General features: G+C 46.6%; 1 long non-coding RNA gene across 6 annotated transcripts in view; it reads left to right on the plus strand.

Moving 5' to 3' along the window:
* The first annotated feature begins 355 nt into the window (after positions 1-355).
* Positions 356-22,474, plus strand: part of LOC105495726 (uncharacterized) — a 60,673-nt gene continuing 38,554 nt past the window's right edge. For 2 of the 6 annotated variants that reach the window (XR_011614031.1, XR_011614033.1), the window contains exons 1-4: positions 356-458; positions 2,745-2,828; positions 4,465-4,671; positions 8,580-21,889. This is a non-coding gene — a long non-coding RNA (uncharacterized lncRNA). The remainder of the gene's footprint in view (positions 459-2,744; positions 2,829-4,464; positions 4,672-8,579; positions 21,890-22,474) is intronic. The other 4 variants (XR_011614032.1, XR_011614034.1, XR_011614036.1 and 1 more) reach the window with 4 other exon arrangements.

Genomic DNA, 22,474 nt, shown 5'->3' on the forward strand with positions numbered 1-22,474 from the left:
TTTCTGGCTTTTGAGGACTGGCGATGCCACCAACTGGATGTCAGGGTTCATGGGAGTCAGGCTGTCATTAGCAGAATTAGGAAAAAGTCAAGGGTGCAAAGAAAGACAGACACATTTCCCCCAGCACTTCTCTGGATGGGGAAAAAGCGTTGACCAAAGTTCTGAAGTTCTCGATAGAGGAATAAAATTGGAGAGAATAAGAGAAACCATATCATTGTAACAAAGTGAAGTTAAAATTATTACTCTGTTTTTATCCTATTCTAAATTATATATAAATTCAGACTACCTCAATAGAGGCCCAAATACTCCCATTTTAATGCTATATTCTTTTTTTTTTTTTTTTTTTTGAGTTGAGTCTTGCTCTGTCGCCCAGGTTGGATCTCAGCTCGCTGCAACCTTCGCCTCCCAGGTTCAAGCGATTCTCCTGTCTCAACCTCCTCTGCTAGCTGGGATTACAGGTGCACGTCACTACGCCCAACTATTTTTTGTATTTTTTAAGTAGATATGGGGTTTCACCATGTTGGCCAGGCTGGTCTCGAACTCCTGGCCTCAAGTGGTCCACTCACCTCGGCATCCCAAAGTGCTGGGCTTACAGGCATGAGCCGCCATACCCACTCTTAATGCCATATTCTATATTTAATAGAAATGTGTTAAAAACAAGGAAATATCTTGCTAAATCATTAAAAGAGGTGTCTGTAAAACCGCAGAGAGAGAGAGAAAGAGAGAGAGAGAGAGACCCCCTTTTCATCTCCTTATCACGCAATCTCCCCAAAGTTTATTTTTGGTAAACTGGTCCTATTTCTTGCATTTCTTGTTTAACTGAGGTGGCACCCTATCCTAGTTTGCGATCCCCGCCCAGTGGAGCCTGAGAGGAGGGCTTGTATGCAGGAGAGTCGGCTGGAAGGAGACGCAGGAAGCAGGAGTGAGGGAGCAGGGAGATGAGGAAGAAAAGCAGGCTACCTTATGAGGGCATGTGTAGCTGGTTATCACTGGGGGAAACTGGGACTCTAGCCTGCCAGACATCCTCTGAGGAGCCCTGCAGAATGTGCCTCAGAATTGCCCCCCTGAGGGATGGGGGCATTTATCCCTCAACTCCTCATCCCCTAGCAGAGGGCCAGCCCTGGGGACGTGAGTGCCTTGTACTTGTTGGCTGCACCTAGTGGAGAACTGAGCTGCTTCTGCATCTTTGGAGAAGTCCCTAAGGCAGAAAAGTGGAGTCGTTTCCTGGCTGCTTCTTGCAAAGAGTGTTACTAGCCTGCGTGAAACAGTGTGCCACAGCGATGCAGAAATCAGAGGTGGTTCAAAGGCCTGAAATGCAGGCAAACAATCTCCCATTAGGCATAAATGCTGAGGGTGTCAACAGGCTCAGTGTGGAATCATGGTTAGCACTGGAGCCACACTGCCTGGGCTGGAATTTCAGCACCCTTCTGTGTCATTGGAGGGCCTCTCTGAATTTCAGTTTCCTTATCTGTGCAATGAGAACAACCGCAGTGCCTCCATCGTGGGATGAATATTAGTTGGAGTAAGACACAGGAAGCTCTCGGCCCAGCCAGAAGCACAGAGGAGGTGCTTGGTGAGCATTTCCTGTTATCCCTGTTGTCCGGACACAGGCTTTGAATTCTGATGACTTGGTGGTGGGAGAAAGGGGCAGATGTGGATATTCTTTCCTGGACACTCAGGAAAGTTAGGAAACAAAGGAGAGAAGATAAAAGGCAATCGCAGTTCCAGCCAAATGGACCAGGAAGGATTTTGCCATTTCAGGGACTTACCCCTGGCTCATGTTAGTGATTTGCTTGGAGCATGGGTTACCCTCCCTGGAGCCCCTCTTCCTCTTCCTCCCCAAGTCTTCACCCACCTCCCCTGCCCCAGAGCAGCACCTCCACCAATTCTCCTCGTTAACCGTAAACACAAATCCTGTTATCCGCCCCTCTCGCGGCACTTGCCCCTTGATTTAAGCCACCTTCCCTTCCCCTTTCATCAGCCCTGGGCCCCTCCCGTCATACATCTTCTCGTTTATCTCCTTCCCCGCGGTCTCCAGCTTTCCCTGCACCGATCGATGCATTGCAGGGAGATGGCAGGTGGCCTGCCAGGCCTTCGGAGCCTGCTCTTCTTCTGGGGAGCCCGGGCCAGTATTTCTTGTTAAGCTTCTGTCTGGCTGTGTTCGGTTTCTCATTAGCTTTCTGCTGGGGCGCGGTAGTATTTCTTGCTCCTCAGCCGCACAGCCTGGAGATGCCTAGTAATTCTTAAATGGCGAGGTGGAGAGGTGCATCTTTAGAGCACTCTGGGTTCCATCTGGCTGTGGCTTGGAAAGGGGGAGTAAGAGGAAGTGTCCCTTGGTGGTCACAGGTGGATGGGTCTTGGCGGGTCCCTCAGTCACACCGTGCCTTTGCTCAGCACCGTGGGTTAGCGCCTGTCCCTGTGGTTGTCACCACCACCTCAATTTTGCATCCCCGTCATTGAACTGACTCTGATCTGGGTTCCCCAGAGCCAGCTGCCTCCCCATTTCGTCGCTGGAAAGACTCAGATGTGGGCCTGACTCAGGTTCCTCACCTGTGAAATGAGGTGCATGCTCTCTCTCTCTCTTTCTCTCACCTTCTCCCTTTTCTTTATTTAACAAACACAAAACATGTAAACAGGATTCATTATGTCCCAGATAATCTTCTGAGAACTTGACAAACATTAACACGTTTAAATTCTCCTAGTCACTCTATGATAAAGAGACAATCGTTATGTCTGTTTTACAGATGGAATACTGTGGCACAGAGAAGACAAGCAACTCACCCAAGGTGGCACAGCTAGTAAGCAGAAGAGCTGGGATTTGAACCCAGGTAGTTTGACTCTGGAGCATACACTCTCTTAAGAGATGGCTTCTTTTCATGGTCTTGTGGTCTCCTTAGAGTCCAAAATGCTGATATAGGCGATTCTCATTATTCGTGCTAGTTATGCTCTATAAAGTTGCTGCGATCACTGAATTAGTGAAAACTGACCCATTGCTTCTAGATTGTCAACTGATCAACACATAACCAAGTTTTATGTGTGTTTCTGTTTAAAGATACCTTATTTAATATTTATTGTTGGGTTATTAAATGTTGAACTAACAGCCGGAAGCACTGTAACTCATGTCTGAGTGAAGCTAACCGAATGCATGCATTTTCTCTGTAAGGCACCTCATGACTTTCTTAGGTTTAGGAACACGAGACAGCTCTTCAACACCGTGCCTGGGCCCCTTTGAAACAGCAAAATCACCAAAATCAACAAAACACACAAATGTGAAAAAGATGGAACTAAATAGACTGCAAAAAGGACTAGCTAATTGTATGAGAGCTGAAAAAAGACAGCCTTGCTCAGCCGCAGCCGAAAACACGTGTGTGAGGGACTCGTCTGTTTCACTACACTGCCAGTACTCATGGAAGAGTTATGGGTATTGATTTTGGGGTTAGAAAGAAATTTTACCAAGCAGGTGAATTTGCAAAAACAGAACCCCTGAATAATGATGATCGACTCTATCTTGCATTATTATTTCCCTGCTCGAACACCTTGTGAGGCTCCCTCCTGTCTATTAAATTAACTATAAACTTCACCTGCCTGCCTTTCAAAGGCTTTGATAATCTGACCGCACTCCATCTATTAAAAAACTTATTTCTGGCTAGCTGCAGTGGCTCACACCCGTAATCCCAGCACTTTGGGAGGCTAAGGCAGGAAGATTGCTTGAGCCCAGGAATTTGAGACCAGCCTGGGCAACATAGTGTGACCTCATCTCTGCAAAAAATAAAAATTAGCTGGGCATGGTGGAGTGTGCTGGTAGTCCCAGCTACTAGGGAGGCTGAGATGGAAGGATCACTGGAGCCCAGGAGTTCGAGGCTGCAGTGAGCTACAATTGTGCCACTGCACTCTAGCCTGGGCAACAGAGCAAGACTCTGTTGCAAACAAACAAACAAAACCAGACAAAAACCCCTTATTTCCCATTACTCCCAAAAGGGCCATTTTCTTTTCCGGTGGGTTGGCGGCTCCTCTTCCTCACTAGTCTACCGAGAACCAGCTCTGTCGTGCCTCCACACCTGTGCTCCTACTATTTCGTCCCAGGCATGGTCTCCCTTCCCAACTTGTCTACCAAGTCCTACAGTTTAAAGGCTGGATCAAAGTTCTTCTTATTTATTTAAAAATTTTCAAAATTAATTAATTAATTAATTATTTTTTTTAAAGAGACAGACTCTCGCTATATTCCCCAGGCTGGAATGCTGTGGCTATTCACAGGCATCATCACGGCTCATTGCAGCCTCGATCTCCTGGCCTCAAGTGATCCTCTGGCCTCTGCCTCCTGAGTAGCTAGGACTACAGGCGTGCACCACTGTGCCTGGTTTAAAGTTCTTTGTGCAGCTGATTTATCCCTTCTTGGATGCCGTAGACCCATATCATAGTGGAGGTTAATTTAAAATAAAATGTCTTTTTGTGATTCTCCGACAGGCAGCCCACCTGGGAGGAATTTTCCGGAGATCACTGTCTGATGACCCTGTCTGGGAATTGGAGCCATCCAAGTTACACTGACCGTGTTTGGGTTGGGATATTGAGGAGGCTGTGGTTAAAAGCATATGATGGGAGATCATATTGTACTTGTGAGTGAGATCCGGCTGGAGGAATGTTTTAGTTCTTCAGAAATACCAACGGGTCTCTGTAAGTAACATAGGGTGGTGAGCCAAGCACAATGAGATCACTGAGGTGTCCCAGCAAGAATCGATCTGTTTAGAGAAGAGACATTGCTTCTCTTATTTTAAAAAATTTTTAAACATTTTATTTTTAAATTTGCTGCCTTTAACGAGCTGCTTCTAACAGCCTCAGGGCAAGGGGCCCATGAGTGCAAGGACAGGAGAGGGGTCTGCAAGTTCTACTTGGGTAGGGCTTGGGGCATCACAGGAGTGCAGGGGCCCCCTCTCTGGGATCCAGTTTAACCCTGATGACATCCCCTATGCAGCAAATAACTCCAAGTAACCAGCAGCAGCTGGTCCACACCACAGTCTGTGAGAGGTTGCTCACGCCTTGCCTGTTTTCCTACCTCTTCATCCTAAGGAAAAAGACCCACAGTCTGAGTGCCCTGTTCTGGGACATAGGTGGGGAACAGGCAGGGATGGGAGGTGGAGAGCACTTTCTTCTGCACCCATTAAATAGATGCCTTTTATTTTTGATGCAAGGCCTCCCTCTGTCACCCAGACTGGAGGGCAATGGCGCAATTGTGGCTCACTGCTGCCTCAGTCTCCAGATGGCTCAAGCCATCCTCCCCCATCAACCGTCCAAGTATCTGGATTTACAGGTGCATGCCACCATGCCCAGCTAATTTTTTCTATTTTTTTGTAGAGATGGGCTTTCACTATTTTGCCCAGGCTAGTCTCCAACTTCTGGGCTCAACCGATCCACCCTCCTCGGCCTCCCAAGTCCTAGGATTATAGGTGTGAGCCACTGCGCCTGGCGTTTTTGCCTTTTGAAAGTATCTGTTGTTAATAGTATTCAATTGGGTTGAACCTTGCTAGGGACCAATGTGAATTTGCATAAATTAGTCTATGAAAATTTGCATACCATCAGCAAATTTGTGATGCGCAGAACTTCAGAAATAGAAGGAAGCTAAGGGGGGTGTCAAATGCAGCTTCTTTTTTTACCTGAAAAGAAACCGAAGTCCAGCTCAGGGAAGGTCACACAGCTAATTTTTTTTTTTTTTTTTTTTTTTTTTGTGAGATGGACTCTCGCTCTGCCGCCCAGGCTGGAGTGCAGTGGCCCGATCTAGGCTCACTGCAAGCTCCGCCTCCCGGGTTCACGCCATTCTCCTGCCTCAGCCTCCGGAGTAGCTGGGACTACAGGCGCCGCCACCTCGCCTGGCTAGTTTTTTTTTGTATTTTTAGTAGAGACGGGGTTTCACCGTGTTAGCCAGGATGGTCTCGATCTCCTGACCTCGTGATCCGCCCGTCTCGGCCTCCCAAAGGGCTGGGATTACAGGCTTGAGCCACCGCGTCCGGCCCACACAGCTAATTCTTATAGGGAGACAGACCCAGGGACATCATGGTGCCCCCGAGATTAGTACTGCCCCTCGAACATCCACATTTGCTGTCCCTAGCCCATTGGAACCCCTTAAAGTTGGTCCCTTGAGCTTGAGTGATAGCACAGGTGATGGAAAGTAGGCAGGCTTGCCATTGAAGCTCCAACCTAGCTCTGCACAATATCAGCTGTGTGACCTTGAGCAAATCACTTAACCACTCTGAGCCTGGCATTTCTAAATATCAAGGTAGCAATGCCCTCTTCACTGCCCTGTTGTGACAAATAAGATATATTCCATAGATATGATCCATGTAATATTAAACTACCATTTACTGAGTCTCCCCTATGGAAAGCACCTAGTAGGTGCTCAAAAACTCCCAGTCCTTTCTTCCCCTCCCTTAATGTGTCACTGCATCCGGGTAATTTATGCCTATTTCCTGTGTTCCTTTGAGAAGTGCATGTCATGCTCTGCACAAAAGTGACTCTTACGGTGGCATTTCAAGCATCATGGCAGGGTGCTCAGACGTTGGTGGATATATTTTAAGCTGGGGTGCACGGTGGGCACTCTCAGGGACTCTCATGCGTGTCTTGAGCCCTTCCTGTGAACCTGACTGACCGTGGCTTCTGTGCCATTTTCATTCCAGCCAAGAATGTTCTGAAACGAAGCCGATATCTGAGGGATCCAGGATGCCTGTGCCCCTCTCTTACCCTGTCTCAGGGGATGATTTAGGCACCAAGAATTTTCCTTATGGTTGCAAGATGATTAAAAAAATCACACACTCAGATGCTTTTCTGAGGGTGACATTTTTCATAGCCCCTCTCCCTCCTCCATAGATTTCCTGGGTTCCATCCAGCTCTGGCTCTAGCTCGCTCCGTGATTCTGGACAAGTCACTTCATCTCTCCAAGCCTTGTCTATAAAGTAGGGATAATACTCCTTCCCGCTTCAGAGAGTCATTAGGGGATTAAACTGTGACCCATATGTAGTCAAGGGTCCAGCACACACTGACAACTCACCAAATATTAGCCATCACTCCAAACTAAGAAGGCAGGGTTCCAGTTGGGTGTGGTGGCTCACATCTGTAATCCCAGCACTTTGGGAGGCTGAGGCGGGCAGATCACGAGGTCAAGAGATTGAGACCATCCTGGCCAACATGGTGAAACCCCATCTCTATTAAAAATACAAAAATTAGCTGGGTGTGGTGGCGCACACCTGTAGTCCCAGCTACTCAGGAGGCTGAGGCAGGAGAATTGCTTGAACCTGGGAGGCGGAGGTTGCCGTGAGCCAAGATCGTGCTATTGCACTCCAGCCTGGCAACAGAGTGAGAATCCATTAAAAAAAAAAAAAAAAAAAGGCAAGATTCCATTAACTTCCAGAAGGTAGACTGTCTTAAATATTGGGCAATTCCCTTTCCTCCTCTAGGCCTCAGCTTTCCTGTCTGAAAAATGGGAGTAGGACAAGGGAACTGGATCACAGGCCTTAACATGACATTCTGTGGTTATTAAATAAGGCCCCACAAAGACAGTGTCGGGGACCAAGGAGCTCAGGTTGCCTGCTCCACCTTTGCCACCTGCAAGACTGTATACTCCAGCCAGTAAGGACCTCACTGTTCTCACTCACTAGTGTGTCCTCAGCCCCAGCCCAGAGACTCTGGCTAAGGGCTGACACATAATAAATCCACGTGAATGGACGCAGGAGCTCTGCTCTGATCTGTTGTATCTGCTGAGTTTTTGCATACAATTTTGTTTGAACAAAGAACCACTTGGTTTATCTATCAGTCAGGGCTCAGCAGGAAACACATGATGCATACATAATTGGGATAATTTGAGGACGGTTTAGTAAAGGAACTGTTTACAAAGGTGTGGGGAGAGTGTAGGGAACCTACACAGGAGGGTATAATTGGGGTCTAGCGTCAGCGGGCGCCATCATCATTCCTAACCAGATGAGGGAAGGTTAAGAGTTAAGGGGAGAAGGTGCCGAGGGAGAAAAGATCCTTGGCTGAGACCTTCAGTGAAGGGATGCAGCCAATCCTCAGAGACTGGCCGGCAGGAGCAGGGGGAACAAGGACCCTGACTCCATCTACCCTGCCCCTGATTTCCTTCTGGGCCTCCAGTTGGCAGAACCAAATCAGAAGGTGGAGGGCAAGACAGTCCACTGAAGTCCACATGGGGAGAAGGGTGGAGAGGCAATCTGGGGGTTGTATGAGGGGCACAAAAAAAAGATGCCGGACACAGATGGCCAGCACCGCTCCCCCTGCCACCTGCCCCCACCCTCACACCGCACAACACACTCACAGCACAGGACCAGAGAGCAGATCTCTACTTTCTAAGGATCTTTTCAGGTCTGACCTGCAGATTCTTCCGTTTTAAATCAAGGCTAAAATATATCAAGGCTTACTGAGGTCTAGTGGCAGCTCAGCGTTATCAGTGGGTTGGGTAGTGCTTGCTGGTCTGGTACTAATGGCACAATTTTATTGCATTTAGGTCAAATTGTGCCTCAATTCCAATGTCGTATTTTTGGGTCATGGGTCTCCTCTCTCTTTCTTTTCTAAATGTGCAGGAGTATTCCTCCTGGTCCTTTGGGATGCTGACAGAGGAGCAGATATACAGCATCTCTGCCATGATATAAGGGCTGCTGCGGTGCACAACTGTCTCCCTAGAAGGTACTGCAGGGGTGTAAAACTTCTCCTCCCTGCATTGTCAGCGCGTGTCCCCGTGGATGTCTGCTGGCTTTTTCAAAAATCCTTGTAGAACAGTGGTTCTCAAATGGTGATTTTGTCCCCCTCGCCCCAGGGGACCTTTGGCAATGTCTTGAGATGTTTTTGGTTGCCGTGATTGAGGAGGTGCTACCTGCATCTGCTGGGCAGAGGCCAGGGATACTGCTCAACATCCCACAATGCACAGGACAATCTTCTCTACAGCAATGAATTATCCAGTCCACAATCTCAATAGCACCAATATTGAGAAACCCTGTTGAAGATGGAGCCTATCCATGGGGCACTGATCTTGGAGTCTCCCCCTTCCTGAATACTTGAAGTCCCTCTGCAGACTCTTGGATACCTCCAGCAATGGGGAGCTCACCACCTGTTTTGAAGCCAGGCAGGTCTGGGCTATTCTTGTGACTGTGTGACTCTGGATTTTCCCACAGGTGGGAGTGGCTCCACCACCTTGAGCTTCAGTTTCCCCCAGTGCCATGGGATTAGCAGCAGCCCTGCCTCACAGACGGTGCGAGGATGAAATGAGATGTGCCGGAGTTGGCTGGTGCGGTGCAGGGTATACAGAGAGTGCTCAATAAACGTTCCCTGCTGCGAATGCCCTGTCCTGGTTCACTCACCTGCATTGTGGAGCAGATGAACGGTAGGGTTTCTTTTGTCTCCAAAAATGAAGCACTGAGTGAAGAATAACGTGTAGGTCTTTGGGGGAACTTTCCCCTTTGGGGTCGTTTCCCTGTAATATTTGCTCATGAACATTTTGGCTGAATCATCTCTGTGGGTGTTGGAAGGAAGCCTTCTAGCCTGGTTTTATGACAGTCTGTGAAGGGAGAATCAGAATTCCTAAAGAAGGAAGCAGTGGGGTGTCAGTTAAGTTGGGAAGCTGATGGCTCTGAGGGCCACCATTCATCACATTTCATTGAGGGGCAGCTCTACTTGGCTGCCAAAGGGTGGGCTTGGGACCCAGCAGGGCCTAGCTTGGGAGACCGGAGTTGGTGGGATGTGAGAGGGGGAATGGCCATCCCCGAAGTGTCCCAACATCTGGGTCTAGAGAGCCCCGTACTCCTGGAGGAATTGCTCAGCACTCTGTATCTGCTCTCCCAAATGCACGGCTCTGGGGAGATATGTAGGGCTTGGGGAGGAAGTATGTGCAGGGCTCACATGGACTTTGAGAAATGACACTTCCCTTCATTCTCATAATTCCTTAAAGCCCTCCTTCTGTGCAGGCTCCATGCTCATTCTCTCATCTTGTTCTACGATTATCCCGTTTAGTGGATGAAAAGATTAAGGCCCGGAGAGGTGATGCCCCTTTCTGAGGTCACACAAATGAGAAGGGGCATGGCTGGGACTCATTCCAGGTGGCCGGGCTCCGGAGCCTGCTCCTGTGTCTCCGGCTCTGCTGTGCTGGCTTCTGCAGAGCCTGCTTGTGGCTTGGGTATCAGCATGCACCTCAGCCCTCCTCCATCCATTTCCCCTTAGCCCAGGATCCTCCAGTCTATGCGAGAAACCAACTGTTGACAACATTTAATCTCTCCTGGAGATTAGTGATAATTTGTGGCCTCACCAAGGTGGGGAGAGTTATTATTCAAAGTACATATAAAGTCAAGAATGTAAGATAGAAAGCAGTGTGACCAAGGGCATGGAACCTGTGGAGCAGAGGGACATGGTGGGGATGGACAGGCCAGGGAGCCCGGACCTGTGGGAAGGAGTTACTCAACATTTCACATCTACCTGCTGTTCCCTAGGACAGGGACCTGCGGGTTTTTGAGGGACCAGATGGAAGAACGTGGGAAGTGTGGGTTTATGGGGAGACAAGAGAACAATGAGAGACAAGAGAGAGAATCCAAGAAGAGATGAAAGAAGGGGAGCAAAGAGGGGAGGGTGAGGGGGAAAGGGACCAGAGAGAAGAGATGACAAATAAGGGTGCCCATGACTGCACTGACCTCCTGTTGTGGGATGGATGCTGTACTAAACACTCCTGCCTGCTTTACCTCACGTCCTTAGGACAATATGATAATGCAGGTTCATTTATTCCCATTCTACAGATCAGAACACAGGTTCAAGTGAGCTTCCCCAAATTGGAGAACTAGCCAGCAACCAAGGCTGTGATTCAAATCCAAGATCAACACACCAGGGGAGAGATTTCTGCTTTTCCCCACTTGTCTTAGTCTATTTGAGCTGGTATCAGAGAATACCTGAGACTAAGTAACTTACATGCAGAAATTTATTGCTCACAGCTCTGGAGACTGAGAGGTACAAAATCAAGGTGCTGGCAGACTTGGAGATTCTGATTCCAAGATAGTGCCTGGAATGCTGCATCCTCCAAAGGGGAGGAACAAAACACTTCATCTTCACATGGCAGAAGGCAAAAAAGAGGCAAAAGAGAGCCAAACTCATCCTTTATAATGGCATCGATCCCACTCATGAGGGCAGAACCCTGGTGACCCATCCACCTCCCAAAGGTCCCATCTCTCTCCACTGTTCCAACAGCAGTTAAATGTCAACACGAGTTTCGGAGACACACATTCAAACCCTAGCGCTGCTGGAAGGTTTTCTCCTAGGGTGTGTTTGAAGGAGCATAGGATATGGGGGTGAAGTCACCTGGGTTCAAGTTCCACCCCTGCCTTGTGTGGGCTCATTGGGCAGCATTGGGGCCAATGAAGTTCTCAATGGGGCCAATGGAATTCTCACTGGAACCAATAAAGCCAGTCCCTGGGAGGTGGCTCCCTGCCTCTTGTGCACCAGGTAACCTTGGACCTATTCTGTCACCCATCTGAGCCTTATGTTCTTCGCCTATTAGAAATAGTAAGATAAACCTTCACAAGGTGGTTGTGAGGACTGAGTCAGCTGATCCCCGGGAAAGTGGTGTCTACATTTTAAAGTGTTGTGCTTGCACAAGGGTTTCTATTCATCATCACTGTTTCTGGTTTCTAGAACCTGGGTTTTCCCCAGACTCCCCAAGGGGCAAGATCAACCTGGTAACACATGTTACTCTGCAGGTAGCAGCCCTGCACCTGCAGCCCGCTTTCATTTCCACCTCATTGTAGCAACCATGTGTTTCTTTCCACTGCTGGAGCCTCTGGCGTCCCCTGCTGGGCCACTGTCCTCGTGCCCTGTCATCTCAGACCTGCTTTCTGCCCTCCTGGGACTGCAGGTCTACATGGATGCCCTAGGTTGCCTTTTCTGCTTTGTGTGATTTTTATACTTATTGCTCTCAATATAGTTAATTCTACATAAGACTGTATGGTCCCATGTCCTGGTTGTTGTACATCTTCTAAGTAGGTGGCCATGGTAAAGAGCTTATATGGTTTCTTCACTTGCTCACCATTAACTGAGTCATTTATTTAACTCTTTGGTTATTTGCGCATCTACCCATCCAATGGTCATTTCATTTATTTCAGCAACATTCAACAGACTTTTACTCAGCATTTATTATGTACAGTTGCTGAACAGATAAATACAGTAACTGCCTTTTTCTTTTGAATCAATGTCTCACTCTGTCACCCAGACTAGAGTGCAGTGGTGCAATTATGACTCACTGCAGGCTGGAACTCCCAGGCTCAAGCAATCCTCCCACCTCAGCCTCCCAAGTAGTCAGGACTACAGGGGCAAACCTCTATACCCGGCTATTTTTTTTTTTTTCATTTTTTATCTTTTATAGAGATGGGGTCTTCCTATGTCATCCAGGATTGTCTTGAACACCTAAGTACCATTTTTAAAATGTGGTAAAATCCATATAACAGGAATGTCACCATTTTAACCATTTTTAAGTGTACAATGTAGTGGCATCAATTACATTCACGATGTTGTGCAACCCTCAGCACTATCTGTTTCCAAATCTTCACCCCAAACAGAAACTCTGTACCCAGTAAGCAATAATTCCCCGTTCCTCCTTACCCCCTAGTCCCTGGTAACCTCCAATTTGCATTCTATCTCTGCAAATTTGCCTATTCTGGATATTTCAGATAAGTGGAATCATACAGTATTTATCTTTTGTGTCTGGCTTATTTCACTTAGCATAATATTTTCAAGGTTCAACCATGATGTAGCATATACCAGGACATCATTCTTTTTATGTCTTAATAATATTTAATCATATGGATATATCATATTTTATTCACCCATTTGTCTGTCAATGGACACTTGGGTCGTTTGCACCTTTTAGCTATTATGAATAATACTGCTCTGAACATTTGTGTACAAGTATCTGTTTGAATGACTGTTTCCAATTCTTTTGTGTATATACCTAGAAGCAGACATTCTGGGTCATAGCATAAATCTATGTTGAAATTTTCAGGCAACCAATAGCTGCCATTTGTCAGCACTTATGATGAGTCAGACATTGAGTTTTATACTTTATTCAGAATGTAATCTAATCCTATGATAGCACCTCAAGGAACTTATCATCCCTCAGATGAAGACACTGAGTTGAAGAGAGTGTATCAGTCAACTATTGCCGAGTAACAAACCACCCCTAAATCCAGTGGTTCACAGCAGCCATCACTTATTCTTGCTCACAAATTTGCAAGTTGGCTCAGGGCTGGTTAATCAAGGCTGGGCTCTGCATGGGGAGCTTGGTTGAGGCGGCTCAGCTCCACATGCTTCTGAACCTCTTGAGAGCAGAAGGCTGGCCTGAGAATGTTCTTCTTAAGCCAGGAGTGCAAGAGAATGGATTAAAGCCTGCAATACATCTTTTGAAACAGGCATCCTGTCACTTCCTCCTCATTCTGTTGTCTAAAGCAAGTCTTATGCCCAAACCCAAAGTCAAATGGCAGGGAAATATACTCTGCTCCGTTAGTGGGATAAATTGCAAAGTCACATGGCAAAGAACACAAACAAAGGAGGGAATAAAGAGTTGGGGCCAATAATATAATCTAGCACAGGGATAGTCATGATTCTCCTAAGATCAGAATGTATGTGGGGTAGGGCCAGAATTCAACCTGAAGCCACTGGACTCCAACTCCCGAACTCTTCTGATTTTATCTCTTTGCTTTACAAAGACAGAACACTGAAGATTCTGCTCTCAGGGTGCTGATTGATGTCTGGAAGGCAGAGACTCGTGGATTAGCAAGCACGTGTAAGAAAATGCTCTGGATGTCACAGGGGTGTAATTTGTGCATGGAAAATGGCTGGGGTGAAGAGGAGGGTAGGGAAAGTTCCACCTGAGGAGGGAGAAGTGGAAGAAAGTTTTCCTAGGGGGCTGATCTTTGAGTGGAGTCTTGAAAGTTGGGGTAAGGGGAAGGAAAGGGTGTGCTGGGCTGAGGGAGCAGAAGGACAAGGGCCTGAAGGTTGGTAAGGTGATGGTGAGCTCTGGGGTTTACATGCAGTTCAATAAGATTGGAACAGAATTTCCAGGGCTGGGATGAGGGTACAGAAGTGTGAGAAGTGTCAGCAGTTTTGAAGGATCTTGAAAAGGGATATCCAGGAAATAACTTCAGCTTTTTGTACAAATGAGAAAACAGAGGTTCAGAAGGTTGATGGATGAGCCAACAGCCTCAAGGAGACTGCTGAGTATGCGGACTTGTGCCCCAGGGGAGAAGCTCTTTGGATGACCTATTAATAGTATGAGAGGTGTGTGTTAGTCCATTTTGCATTGCTATAAAGCAATACCCAAGGTTGGGTAATTTATAAATAAAAGAGGTTTATTTTGGCTTACAATTCTGGAGGCTATACAGGAGGAATGGCGCCAGCATCTGTTCCTGGGGAGGGCCTCAGGAAGCTTCCAATCGTGGCAGAAGGTGAAAGGGGAGCAGGCGTGTTACAAGATGGAGCAAGAGAGAGTGGGGAGGAGGTGCCAGGCTCTTTTAAAACAACCAGACCTTGTGGTAACTCATTACCATGGGGAGGGCACCACACCATTCATGAGGCTTCCACCCCCATGACACAAACACCTTCCACTAGCTCCACCCCCAACATTGGGGATTACATTTCAACATGAGATTTTCAGGGGAGGGACAAATATTCAAACTATATCAAGGTGTATAATGCATAGCAAGGGAGTCAATGCTCAAGGTGGGATAACTTGGGGACTTGGTGGGCATAGGATGGAGGATTTGGAGGCCCAGATTAGAGAGCAAAAGGAAGAACTTGAGATTGAATGTCTTAGTTCATTTTCTGCTGTTCTAACAGAATGTCTGAAACTGAGCAATTTGTAAAGAACAGAAATGTATCCTTTTACAGTTCTAGAGGCTGGAAAGTCCAAGATCAATATGCTGGTACCTGGTGTGGGTCTTCTTACTGCATCTTCACATGGCAGAAGGTGGAAGGGAAAGAGAGGGGTGAACTCTGTGTCCTCACACGGCAGACGAGCAGAAGAGAGTGAATCCACTCATGCAAACACTTTTCATAGTGGCATTAATCTAGTCATGAGGGTGGAGCCTCATCTCCCAAAACTGCTGCATTGGGGATTAAGTTTCAACATGATTTTGAAGAAGACAAAACATTCAAATCATAGCAATGAGTATAGGACGCAAGCCAGTACCCTCACTGTATCAGGGGTCTGGTCAGACCAGCGTTGGCTACAAATTTCCTGCTGCAAAACATGAGCTCTCAAATGGAAAAGAAATGAAGATAGTTCACACCTTGTCACATGCAACAAAAATGTAGCTTTATTTTATCTGGGAAGAGCAGAGAGCCACTGAAGGATTTTGAGCAGTGCAGTGACGGAGATAGGTTTTGAAGGTCATTTTGGGACTAGAGCATGAGGCAGCAATACAGCAGAATTCACCAAGTGGGGTCCAAGCTGATTCCATTGGATTATTAGTGAAGGGTTCTAATCCTGCCAGGGGGCTGGTGCCACAGAGTTGTGCCACATGTGACAAAGGACATGCTCCCTGAGCCAATCTCTGGACTCTGCAAGGTCAGTGCTTAGGGTCAATCACTCATTCCACAAATGTTTATTGAGCACTTACTATGTGCCAGGCACTGTGCTAGAACTCGAGGTGGACATAGGCGTGAACAAAGAGGCAAACAAATCTATGCCATCATGGAACTTGCAGTTTGAAGAGTTCCTCAGCTGGGGCAAACCCAGTGACTGTTTCTCAATTCCCTCACTGTCTGTTCAGCTCCCTTGACAGCTGGCCCATTCCGTCTCAGGCTACACCTAGCACTAGCACACGGTGAAAGGAGAAGGGCACCAGACCACCAGGTCTCCTGTCATCATCCTGGCCTTGAATATCAGGACCTGAAGAAACCTTTACTTTTATTATTATTATTAATTTTATTTTTATTTTTATTTTTTTGAGACAGAGTCTCACTCTTATCATCCAGGCTGGAGTGCAGTGGCATGATCTCAGCTTCGCCTCCTGGGTTCAAGTGATTCTCCTGCCTCAGCCTCCCAAGTAGCTGGGATTACAGGTGCGTGCCACCATGCCCAGCTAATTTTTTTGTATTTTTGGTAGAGACAACGTTTCACCATGTTGGCCAGGCTGGTCTCAAACTCCTGACTTTAGGTGATGTGCCCGCCTCGGCCTCCCAAAGTGTTGGGATTACGGGTGTGAGCCACCGCACCTGACCTGTTTTTATTTTTAAATTTAGTTTTTTGAGACAGAGTCTTGCTCTGTCACCCAGGCTGGAGTGCAGAGGCACGATCTCAGCTCACTGAAACCTCTACCTCCCGGGTTCAAGCCATTCTCCTGCCTCAGCCTTCCGAGTAATCTGGATCTACAGGCATGCACCACCATGCCTGGGTAATTTTTGTATTTTTATAGAGACGGGGTTTCACCATGTTGGCCAGGCTGGTCTCGAACTCTTGACCTCAGGTGATCCACCTGCTTCAGCCTCCCAGAGTACTGGGATTACAGGTGTGAGCCACCATGCATGGCCAGAAGGGACCTTGACACCCCTAGAGTGCACACACATCTTTGCAGCTGGGAAAACTGAAGCCCGGAGAGGCCAATAGCTTCCTCAACGGCACATAACATTAGAGGTAGGGCAGGAAACAGAGCTCTTTTCACTATCCAGTTTTTTAGTATTTTTGTTTGTTTTCACTAATAATTATTGAGTGTCCACTGTGTGTAAGGCCTTGGAGATACAGATATGAATAAGTCGCAAGGAGTCCCTAGGCCCTTGAAGCCTCACCATCTAGTCTAGTGTTGTCCAATATAACTTTCTGGGTGATAGAATCATTCCATGTGGTAACCACAAACCACATGTGACCGCTGCAACTGAAATGTGCCTGGTGCAACTGAGGAAGTGAAGTCCTAACTTTATCTCATTTAAATTAATTTAAACTTAAGCATCCACATTTGGCCAGTGGCAGCTGTGTTGGACATTGTAAGTCTGGTCTATGGTCACATGACCTCACACACACACATTGATATTGTTTTACTGTGTCCCCACTCAAATCTCATCTTGAATTGTGGTTCCCATAATCCCCATGTGTCGTGGGAGGGAGTTGATGGGAGGTAATTTAATCATGGGGGCATTTACCCTCATGCTGTTCTCATGATAGTGAGTGAGCTCTCACTATATCTGATGGTTTCATAAGGGGCTTTTCCCCCTTTGGCTTGGCACTTCTTTGTACTGCCGCCCCGTGAAGAAGGACATGTTTATGTCCCCTTCCACCATGATTGTAAGTTTCCTGAGGACTTCCCAGCCCTGCAGAACTGAGAGTCAATTAAACCTCTTTCCTTTATAAACTACCCAGTCTCCAGAATGTCTTTTTTTTTTTTTTGAGACGGAGTCTTGCTCTGTCGCCCAGGCTGGAGTGCAGTGGCGCCATCTTGGCTCACTGCAAGCTCCACCTCCCGGGTTCATGCCATTCTTCTGCCTCAGCCTCCTGAGTAGCTGGGACTACAGGTGCCCGCCACCACGCCCAGCTAATTTTTTGTATTTTTTAGTAGAGACGAGGTTTTACCATGTTAGCCAGGATGGTCTTGATCTCCTGACCTCGTGATCCGCCTGCCTCGGCCTCCCAAAGTGCTGGGATTACAGGCGTGAGCCACCGCGCCTGACCAGTATGTCTTTATTAGCAGCATGAGAACAGACTAACACACACAGTCATGAACTGTGATGAGTGCTGTGAGAGATCAGAACCACTACGTTGTGGGTCCCCAGGACCACTGACAGGTTCCATGAGTGATTTCAAGTCCTTTGCTAGAAGGACTCCCAGAACTCAGAAGACCTGTTATCCTCATGGTTATGATTTATTACAACAAAAGGATTCAGATTAAAATCTGCCAAAGAAAAAGGTGCAGAGGGCAGGGTCCGGGAGAGACTTCCAGTTGTCCTCTCCCACTGGAATCTTACAAATATGCCTAATTCTCCCACCAATGATGTGTGACAACATGTATCGAGTGTTGCCAACCATGGAAACTCACCTGAGCCTTGGTGTTCAGGGTTTTAATTGGAGGTCAGTCACATAGGTGTAGAGTTACCACATGAATGACCTTAATTACTTAGTCACTAGCCCCTCCAGAAGTCAACGTGATGTAAAAGGCTCCCACCATAATCACATGGTTACATGGACTGTCTGGCCTGGTTTGGCCCAAGTACCCAGGTATACAAAGACACTTGAGTTAGGGAGGATACTGCAAGAGTTTAGGGTGAATCTCCCAGCAGTCAGTCAGGTCCTTTCTTTGGAACACGCAGGGTTTGAACCCCCTAAGTCTGCTAAGTTAACTGTTTAATGCACACTAGGAATCTATTAGGGAAAATGACAGGGGCTTTGAAGCTTGGAGATTTAGAGAAGGTGTTGCTTGTTGCTGACCATTTCATCTGAGTGAGTTATCACCCTTCTCAGTGGCATGCTCCTACCATTAGACTTATTGTCATTTATAATTTTTCTATTTATCTGCTTGTTTACTTTCTTTTATCTGCCTCGTTTGCTAAACTAAGAGCTCCAGGAGAGTAATTTGTGTGTCTGTTTAGTTTCCTCAGTTTTCCTAGGCCTTAGCATGCTTAGCGCACTGCTTTGCAGGGCCAAGACTAGGAAATGAACCAAATGAGGCACTGTTCTGGGGTGCAAAATTTAAGGGGTGACAGAAGCACTGATTAAAAAAATCAGTAATTGAGATTAATAATGTTATAATGTAGTATTTTCAGAAATCAAAATTAAGGCGAAAAATTAAAAAATATCAAAATGTTACATAAAGATGGTGCATTAGTTTGCTCTCGCATTGCTGTAAAGAACTACCCGAGACTGGGTAATTTATAAACAAAAGAGGTTTAATTGACTCACAGTTCTGCAGGCTGTACAGGAGGCATGACTAGGGGGCCTCGGGAAACTTATAATCACGGCAGAAGGTGAAAGGGAAGCAGGCACATCTTACATGATCAGAGAAGGAGGCAGAGGTTGAAGTGGGAGGTGCTACATGCTTTTAAACAACCAGATTTCATGAGAACTCACTATCACGACAATAGCAAGGGGAAAATCTGCCCCCATGATCCAATCGCCTCCCACTAGGGCCCTCTTCCAACATTGTGGATTACAATTCCAGAAGAGAGTTGGGTTGGTACACAAATCCAAACTATATCGAATGGAATCAACTGATTGTTGATTTTCTCCTTGGCAACAGGGTCCGGTAATGGCTTGGTGCCATTACTGATCCTGTCTTTATGCGAAATTTTGAGATTTTGTTCATTCTGGGGTTTTTGAATTTGTTGTGATTTTTAAAAATAGGGGATTAAATATTATGTATTTTGAGCACTGAATTCTTTGGTAACCCCTTAAATTTTGCACCTAATGGAAGTGCCTCATCTACCTTGCCCTCCTCCTTGTTCTGCTGCTTGCTACACAGAAGGCCCTCAACAAATATTTATCGGATAAAGAAGCACTTGCCTATGAGGTGGATATTGGATTCTCTGTTTTTTCAGTGGTGGAAACTCAGGGAAGGCTCAGGGAGGTAAAGCAAGTTGCCTAAGACACAGGAGAGGGGTTGACATTCATTCTCAGATTTTCTTTCTGCAAAGCCTGGGCGTTTATCTGCTCTGTCCAGCTGCTTCCCCTTTTCCCTGCCTCTGTGCATCCTAACCTGGGGCGGACCCTCCTGGGGGTCCCCTGCAGAGTGAAGTCTCAGGGTAAAGGAGGCTAGGTGGGGAGCAAGGAGGAAAAGGTCGGGAATTGGAGAGGGGGTAACATTCTTCCAGGCATTGGGATGGAGAAACATGATTGGCACATTCCCGGCGAGACAAAACCCCCGCCTTTGTCACTCACTGTAAATTGTCCCCCAATCACTGGGCTGACAGAGATGGATTTCCAGTCCTCATAGCACAATTAAGCTTTCTAAGGCGTCTCATGGGGGAAGGAGGTAGTTGGTTTACTTGCGAATGCTTGGGGGTAATTTTCTAATGTTCCTTCCACCATTATAAAGGCTCTGCTCCAATCTCTTATCATATGTAATTCCTAATGATTTCTCTGTTATGTCCTGTTTTATTAAAGCGTCATTGAACTATACCCTATTGATTTAGATTTCACAGACAATTGAAATTTAAATTGACTCCAAATTGAATGTCTCCATGTAATCTCTGTTCTGCAATAAAGATAGATAAAATGCTTCTATTTTTGATAACAAGTTATACTGGAGGCACATTTTAATTTTGGGAGGGAAGAAAAAAATGTTGACAGAGTCTTGACTTTCTTTGAAAAGTGGCTGATGGTTCAAGGCCCAGGAGGTTGTTTTTTGTTTTTCTCTGGGGCATGGTGCTGGAGCCATAGAATTCTGGAATGTCTGGGCTGGCTCACAGGTGGGAGTGGAAGGGGATAGAGTCTGACCCCTTAATTAATTAATTAGGTGATCCATCCACAAATCCATCCATTTCTCCGGTGAGCACAGCATGCTTAGAGGACCAGGTGCAAGGTGGGAGGAAAAAGTGAGCCGTAGCTCTCATGATGTGCATTACTCCAAGCTCACATCATTTGAGGGTTGGGTCCGGGGAGCCACTATTCAAAAAAGAAGGGAGAGACACCATTGCAACCAACCAAATGATGCTGTCTTTCAACATCTGTCCCCACCTAAGCCAGAATCTTCATGGCAGTGTTCTTTCTTTCCTCTAAAGTTGAAGGTCAGCAGTTAGAGCTTGCGAAGGATGACCAAAAGAAGAAAAAAATGTGTCACCCCACAAATTCTCTATTTTTTATGAGATAGATGATCTAGAAAAGGGAGAATCAATAAAGCAATTATCTGAAGCTGGAGAGATGTTGAACTAACCAGATCCTTGAGATCCTTTCAGAATAGTTCCAAATATGAGGAATCATGGTTTCTAGAGAGTTCTGGATCTACCAGGAAACCTACCCCACCTGAACCCCAGCATTTAGGAGACATGGGTTGAATGGTTGGAAGGTTGTGTTAGTTTCCTATGCCTGCATAGTTACAAATGGCCACAAACTTATTGGCTTAAACCAACATCAATGTATTATTTTATGGTTCTGGAGGTTAGAAGTCCAGTGGGTCTTATATGTCAGAAGAGCTGTGACCCTTCTGAAGGGGTCTAGGAGCGAATTGGTTTCCTTACCTTTTCTAACTTCTAGAGGCCACTTGCGCTCCTTAGCTCATGTCCCCTTCCTTCCTCCATCATCAAAGCCAGCTGGCTCTTCAGATCTCTCCCCCTGGCCTGTTTCTATCCCCACATCTCTGACTTTGACCCTCTTACTTCTCTCTTGTGACTACATTGGGTCCACCCGTATGATTCAGGATAATCCTTCCATCCCTAGATCCTTGATTTAATCATGCCTGCAAAGTCCCTTTCGCCATGTAAGGTAAAATATTCACTCATTCTGAGGGTTAGGATGTGGATGTCCTTGGAGGGGCCATTATTCTGTCTACTACAAAGGGATTTGAAATGCTCACATTGGAGTAATCTCATTTTACCCATAGTATTCCCTACTGCGCGCCTCTCAGCAAAATCTACTGAAGTTGTCTCAAGATGGAAGCCAATTGTGAAGATGAGAGCAGGGGATGGAACTCAAGACTCTTGCATCCCCTTCTGGCTTTATCTCGTCAGGTGGTCTCTGTGGTTCCAGTACCCATGAAGGAGCTGGGTCTGAAGGACACTGGAGCTTTGCAGATATAAAGGAAAAGCTGATTTAAGCTTCTCCAGTTTTCTCTGCTCCCTTCATGAAAGAATTACAGCATATAATAAGAAAAATTTGGAGAAACATTTATTTTTATGGAAGGCTGGAGGACCCCAAAGTCAAGCAGTGAATGGGACTGAACAAAAGGTAAGGATGTGACTCACCCATTCAGTAAAAACTTTGCTGATGCCACAGTGAAATTCCTAGCCTAGTGCACTAGCCAGAAATGCAAAAGGTACTCACTGTGGAGTGTAATAAGTGGGGGTTAAACACATGCTATGGAGGAGAACAGAAGGGGAGCCCACACTGGCGACATGAGGCATGGCTTCCTGAAGAAAGTGGTCTCTAAGCTGATACCTGTAGGACGGAGAGGAGCTAGCCAGGAGAGTGGGCAATGGAGTTGAAAGAAACTTCTCGGCAGAGGGAAAAGCATGTGCAAAGGTCCTGAGGTGAGAGAGAGAGAGCATGCTCATTCAGGGAAGTGAAGGAAGGCCAGTCCGGTGAGAGTGTTAAGTTTGAGAGAAAGACTAGATAGAACGAGGCTCAGCGGTTTCCTAATTTTCATCCCCAGAACTTTATGCAGTTGTAATTTTAAGGTTATTTGTGGCAATACTCAGTGTTTCCCTCACTGAATTGTGAGCTCATAAGGGCAGTAGTTGCGTCTGTCTTGGTCAAAGCTGAATCCCCAGGACCTAGCGTGGTGCTTAGCAGCTATAAATAGTGTTGAATGAA

Source organism: Macaca nemestrina, chromosome 15 (assembly GCF_043159975.1).
Source record: "Macaca nemestrina isolate mMacNem1 chromosome 15, mMacNem.hap1, whole genome shotgun sequence".
NCBI lineage: Eukaryota > Metazoa > Chordata > Mammalia > Primates > Cercopithecidae > Macaca > Macaca nemestrina.